Source organism: Apteryx rowi, unplaced genomic scaffold, assembly GCF_003343035.1.
Source record: "Apteryx rowi isolate R43461 unplaced genomic scaffold, aptRow1 scaffold_65, whole genome shotgun sequence".
In the NCBI taxonomy this organism is placed as follows: domain Eukaryota; kingdom Metazoa; phylum Chordata; class Aves; order Apterygiformes; family Apterygidae; genus Apteryx; species Apteryx rowi.
Window position 1 is genome coordinate 54,653 of NW_020450927.1, and position 7,001 is coordinate 61,653.

The 7,001-nt window shown below is 37.5% G+C and overlaps 1 protein-coding gene across 4 annotated transcripts in view; it reads right to left on the reverse strand.

The window, feature by feature from the left end:
• Window positions 1–6,644, reverse strand: part of LOC112975107 (alpha-(1,6)-fucosyltransferase-like) — a 60,901-nt gene extending 54,257 nt beyond the window's left edge. For 3 of the 4 annotated variants that reach the window (XM_026084795.1, XM_026084790.1, XM_026084792.1), the window contains exon 1: window positions 6,484–6,644. The gene's annotated coding sequence lies outside the window, so the exon portion shown is untranslated. Of the gene's footprint in view, window positions 1–2,579; window positions 2,604–6,483 lie in introns of those variants that run through there. The other variant, XM_026084791.1, reaches the window with a different exon arrangement.
• Between the last annotated feature and the right edge of the window lie 357 nt (window positions 6,645–7,001).

A 7,001-nucleotide genomic window follows, 5' to 3' on the forward strand; every position in this document is an offset into this window, starting at 1 on the left:
GGTATGGCACAAGCAGCACAAAGATGCCCAAGTGAAACAAAAGCATGAGTTGGAGAAACAAAATAATGACTATATTAAAATATAAGAAAAAAGGGAAAGAACATTCTTCTGAATTCAAACAAGAGAGAGAGCATCAGCACACCACAGATCCTCAAATGGCAAAAATTTCATCTTAAATACACAAAAATCTAACATATGAATATACATACTGATTATCAAACAGAGAAAGTTGCTTAGTAAACACCCAAAAAGAGCCAAGATATTAGCTAAGTCTAGCATATCAGAACCCTGTATATATTTTTCAAGTATATTCCTTATTTTAGCATCATAAATAGAGGCAGGGAGCTAAAGATAGACAAAGGCTCCAGGCAATTTTAATGAAAGCTCACATTTTTGAAACAGGTCATTTGCTTCTTGGTCAACAGAAACCTCACTATGGACAAAGAGCTTAAAGGAGAAATTTACTGTAATTGAATACACTGATAATTTAATGAATTCACTTAAGAAAATGTAAGTTTTATGAACCAGTCAGTGAACAGCATGTTAGATAAATACTCACTTTAATATTTATTAGATACATGTACACAAACACCCCCTTAAAAAAAAAACAAAAACACACAGCTTGAAAAATGTATTTGTACCCATATAAATCAGATTTATCATTAAAACATGATTATAACACTGCGTAAGTTGTAACCAAATTATGGTGAAATTTAACATAAGTAATTTAATAAACTAAATATGGATATTGGGAGGCTGCTGGAACAGAATTATTGTAGTTATTTTATGAAAAAAGTCTTTGAAAGAGTGATGCTATGAAGAGAAGATTCTGACACAAGCAAGCCAGGATTAGCTTCCGTAAGATACGCACAGCAATATTCCACAAGCTTCTAAAAACAGCCTTTACCTTGTAGAATTAATAATGTCATGGTGGCATTCATTGCTATTAACTGTCTCACAAAAGATGCTCTCTAATATTCCAGAAAACTATAATGATATTCACTTTACCACTATAAAGTTATGAAGCAAACATAGTGAAACCACACTCCTAAGAAGCATTTACATTCAGAATTAACACTGCTGTCATAAAGCAATTGCACAGTACCAACTTCACCAAATTCTATAATGACCAATACTTAAAGTGTTTCATTTTATTTTGAAAGAATTATACCTGAAAATAAACTATATAAGTTATGCTTTATTAATATCTAATATTGAAGGAACTAAGTAAAACGGTTGATTCACTGGAAACTATGCTTTGCTACAGAAGTCACCACATGTCTTAGGAAGGAACTATTGATTGGCAAATACAAATAAAGTGGCAAAAACTTCAGAAAAGGGTCATCTGAAGACTTTCTTAAGTAGCATCTTATACTAGAAAAAAAAACAAAAACATCCCCAGATATACATCTTGTGATTTGAAGACCTGAAGTCAAAAGTCTTCCAGAACAGTTACTGGACTCCTTTTATTTTAAGGTTGCTTTCCTCCCTTTACTACCTCCTTAGAAAAAGTAGCATGGAAAAGAAGCAGGGGAGAAAACAAGAGGAAAAATAATCATTTGATGGAGCTAGTATATCAAGTGAGCATTTGGAAAAAAAAATTCAGAATTCATTGCAGCTGATTTAACAGATACTCGGAAAATCATCGTCTTGAAATGATGCATTATAAGCTGCATTATATGAATTTACATACACATTATATGACAAATGGCCCAGTAACATCACCTATCTCTAAGGCTGCCAGATACTTCCTTACAGAAGATTTATTTTTCTGTTTAAGTTGCCAAAGGCTTTCCAGGATGAGCCAATCCGTGCCAGGTGTCCATCTCAAAGCTGAACTACTTCAATGATTTTATTTTATGTGACACATTCTTTTTTTCCCCCTTTCCAAACAAAGCTATGGAAAGATATATTATTTGGCCCAATTATAGAAGGTAATCTTTTCTTCTAAAAGTTTGATCACCTGCATGCTTTAAGGAAATCCACGTCTTCCTGAGAGACAGTAAAATGCATATCCTGACACACAACTGATGCTTTTATCAAGCTCACTGTAACTTTGTTGTTATTCAGTTTATTCTCCTATGTTATAGTTGAGTCACTGACACATTCTGTCTGTACTGACTACGTTCCAGCCCAGGGCTTCTGGGAGGTAGGCAGCTGCAGCTGTAGTCTCACAGGATACATCATATTGGAAGGGACCTCAGGAGGTCTCCAGTCCAACCTCCTGCTCAAAGCAAGGTCAGCTATGAGGTCAGACCAGATTGCTGAGGGCTTTACCCAGTCAGGTCTTGAAAACCTCTAGGATGGAGATGGTACAACCTGTCTGGGCAACCTGTTCCACAGCCTGACTATCCTCATGGGGAAAAAGTTTTTCCTTATATCAGTCTGAACCTTCTTTGTTTCAGTTCATGACCACTGTCTCTTGTCCTCCCACCATGCACCTCAATAAGAAGCCTGGCTCCATCTTCTCAATGACCTCCTCATAAGTACTAGCAGGTGGCTGTTAGGTGTGTTGTCCCATCTCCCCCACACACACCCTCCCGAAGCCTTCTCTTCTCCAGTTTAACAAGCCCAGCTACCTGTTTCATCAAGTTTATCTCTTGATATGCCTGCTTGTCTTCCTGAGTGTCAAGATGGACCACTGGCACCTAAACTGTTTCTCAGTGACATCCTGCTGGGCCCAGCACGCGTGGAGGGGTAAGCTATCCAGTTGAACAAAAGTCTGGAAAAGAGGGGGGACACCACTAGGATTAGTATGGAGAAAGAGCTGCAATGTGGCAAAAGCCGATACTGAGGCAGTATCTGATTTGGGGATGCTGAACAAGTCTGAAATGGGTGAGAAGACTGGTAGGGAAGGAGACCAAATTCAGATAAGACACCAGCTCAGCAGGAAGACTGGAAGGAAGTACGATACTAAAGTTAGATAACAAGTTCTGAAGATAGAACAGGAGCCAGTGGAAATGCAGAAGGTAGAGAAGGCAGATCCTAGCCGTGATAGTGGACTGGATGTCGAGCTGATGACAGTGGACAGAAGCCTGAGACCCACAAACAGGAGTAAGAATAACTGGACAGGATTCAAACAGTAAAAGAACACCAGGAGAAGCAATTTATTAGCTAGAATCTCCTTGTACAGCAGTCCTGGATTTCAAACAAGCAGCTCTAAGGCATGAAACAAACATGTGAAGAACAGGATTGTGATAAAAATTTGAGAATGGGGAAGAGAAAGATTGAGACAGAAAGACATTTAAGCAGATATCACAGAAAGGATAAGCGGAAAAATCAATATGCACCAGCACATGCTCATTCCCTTAAACAGAACCCAAGATTCCAGAGTTTCACCACTACTCTGTTACCTTTAAGCAGCCAGAAAAGCCATTCTCAGAGCCTATCATCTGAACCACTGAAGAATAACAAATTACTAATATCACACTGTCAGCTCAAGTGGCAGAAGTCTGTATGGCAATTTAAAATTTTCAACCTTCCTAAAAACTTACATGGTATAACACAGTCCCATATGACAGAGGGTTCCCTCTCCTCCACCAGGGAGGTTGCTCTTTTAATCTAGCAAGTTGAAAAATTTGTTTCTGTTCAAAGAATCTTAATTTTTCACAGATGAGTACCAAAAACCTAATCCTAGGGTTAAAAACAACAAAAAAAAAGATTATTTGATCATGTTGTGTGTTTCAGTCATGATTCAGTCCTAAATACACAATAATATACTATCTTTTGAAAGGCCATAAGGTTCAGTACAGAAGTCTTGCTGTATGAAGAAAAGAGCTATGTTTAAAAAAAGCTTATAAATAACAACACTGTTATGTGAGGACCTTGCCATATGTGTTGCAAACATTGGGAAGTGTGCAGGGATTACAGGAAAAGAAATAGAATTAATATTGTCCTGGAAGATTAGATTTTCTTCCTGTTCCTTGCAAGCAAATCATCTAAAGAAAACAAAAAAAGCCTTTTAATAGGTGATCCATTCTTCATCAGAATATTGTATCTTTGGGTTAACTTTGCAGCAGATCTAGGTATTCATACCTAGAGTCTAAATCAATAAAAACCATACTACAAATAAAGCAGTAAGGTCTTTCTTAGCATAGGCATCCATGGATTCCTGTTAAGGGATCCACAAAACGGTAATGAAGACAAGCCAGGTTACTGTTACTAGGTTATATAGGGAGACAGAGCTTTATGACAAAACATTTAAGAGCATGCAAATCATAAAAACTCTGATAGTTTATTTTGAAAACTTCTGTCATAAAGGCCTCAAATTGGATATTAAAGATGAAGGGACACACCACACATCTCCAGAGAGTTCTGTGAAAATATTACTAGTGAAAGAATCACAGAATCACAGAATCGCTGAGGTTGGAAGGGACCTCTGGAGATCATCTAGTCCAACCCCCCTGCTCAAGCAGGGTCACCTAGAGCACGTTGCACAGGATCGCATCCAGGCGGGTTTTGAATATCTCCAGAGAAGATGCAAACACTGGAGACCAAACATAATGAAATGGAGAAAAAGGAAATTAACAGGGTGCAGTGGGAACAGCATGTAGTAAATAGCAAGTGAGGCCACACATTATTTGATAGCAAGAAAAAAATTCAATATCGCTCATTAAGTGAGCACAATCTATGCCATTCTATGCTAAATACTGAACAAACATTGCATGGAAAGGTGTAACATTTAACCATAAATTTACAGGTCAAGTTACAATTTTACAAGCATCCCTAATCCTGACATTTCATGAGGTACGAGAGTTCGATTTTGCACCTTCAAAGTTCTTTGAAGATAGTTTTTGTTACATAATAGCAAAACACATGATTTACCTAAAATACATCTACATCACTTTGCTTGCAGGTTATGTTCATATGATTGCATTAATATGCATCTTTTATACATAGCATGCATGCATCAGCTACATTTGTTTTTCTTATTGTATTAGAAGCATATTCTATGACCAAACAGCAAGCTTTTGAATGAGTCTAGAAAAAAAATTAAGTCACATTTTGCTTTGACACTAGCTCCCCCTCCAGACCAGTCTAACATCATAGTATATACTTCTTATTTTAAACTCTGACTATGCAACAAGATTTAAATACTCGAGTACAAATCTTGTTTATTGCTTGAAATTTCAATGAACAGACTGATCAGATAATGTAGACACAAAATTATTTTTATTATCTTTTACTATACATAAATACCAAGACTATGAAAACCATTCAGTTTAAAACAGAACTGACACATAAGGTAGTAATTGTACACAACTACAGAGAACTGATCAAAAATGTAATTTTTCAGGTGAATCTTATGAGTTGTCTGCAATATTTATCACATTTAAAATTCCATTATATAAACAAGCCTCTGTGTTTGCAGTCCCAATATAAGGTGACTGCAACATATGTGGTTTATGTGTAGGGATGGAATATGTGGTTTAGTACTACCTTTGCTAATTCACTTAATGTATACATTTGTTCTCAAGCAAGCACAGCTAACATTTTATTCTTGTTCTAATATTAATATCTTTTCAATTGCCCGGTTAACGTAATCTGGCAAGATTCTAAGCAAACCAAGACACATGAGTAAAAGGAAAAGAAAGTTACAACTTCCAAGCGGGCCCTCTATACTTCCCAGTTATCAAATATCTTGGCAGCTACATCACTTAAAGAGTGAATTTGCATGATTCAACATTCCAGATTGTGGTTCTTACTCTCCCCTCATTATTGAGCTGCTTGCTCAGAAAATATGAATAATTGATTACACTTTCAACTCTGAAAGAAGATTGTTTCATTACATGTTGTTGGGAAAATATGCAAACTTTGCAATATGCAACTTTACCAGTTTTAGATATATCTATGTACACACACATATGTGTGTGTGTGTATACATGTAAACATATAAATACATATATATGTATATATATAAAAAATCTCCAGATGAAACCATAAAGAGTATCAGTACAAGTCTGGTAGTACACATACCTGAAATAACCAGAGAAAAAGATGTTACCGGAAATATACCAAAATGTAGTCACCAATTTTTAACTTCTAATAACTAGTTTTCTTAATAATGGAAAGAATTGTCACAAAACCTTCTGTGAGACCATCCCAAGCACCAGCAAGGACTATCTTGGCCATTCATTTGCTTTTGAAGTTTCTAAAGTTTTTAACAATTTACAGTGGAGAATGACTTAGAAAAAAAAACAACTGAGTAATATTGTAAAATCCAAAAACCTTTTCATGCCCAAACACTCTTTCTGAAGTACTCCATTAGCTTTCAGTTGATGCCTAGAAACTAAGACAATAAAATACTATTTCAGGGGAAAGGGAGTATGTGTATATATGCGTGTGTATATATACATATGCATATGCACACACTCATATGTCGACACGTATATGTATATACACAATATACACACACAAAAGCTAAGTGCTAATATAAGATATAGTGCAGACTGGAAGTGAAGACTTTGTTCTTAAACACATTACCATTTTCCACACGCAGGTACACATGGCAAGTTGACCACATCAGAATATGCATCGTGCAGACAAGGACAGTTGCTGCCTCGAAGAACTTAGTCTTTCAACAAGCAGTTTGTCACCCAGTCAGCATGTGTGCCCATATGCTTTTTGGTACAGCCTGGACCACGGCATGATATGACAAACACCACTGAATAAGAACATGAAGTGTGAAGATGCTTAGTCTAATAAGCAATGATCAACTTGCTCACCACTTGCGCCCTTTCCTCTAGCCTACTGGCCTGCTCTCCAGCCGTGAGCTTCTGCAAGCAGATGGTCGCAGCCTGCTCTTTAGAGAACATCTCGAGCGCGGGGCGCACACACACACACGCGGGAGACCCACGCGTACGCTGAGCAGAAACTTGGCTAGAGAAAAACCGCTCATATCCTATCAGCAGCAGAAGCCAACCCCAAAGCCGAGATGTGCCGAAAAAAGCGGCGGCTGCTCGCCCCGGCACGAGCGAGCCCTCCCGAGCGCTGCCGGAGCG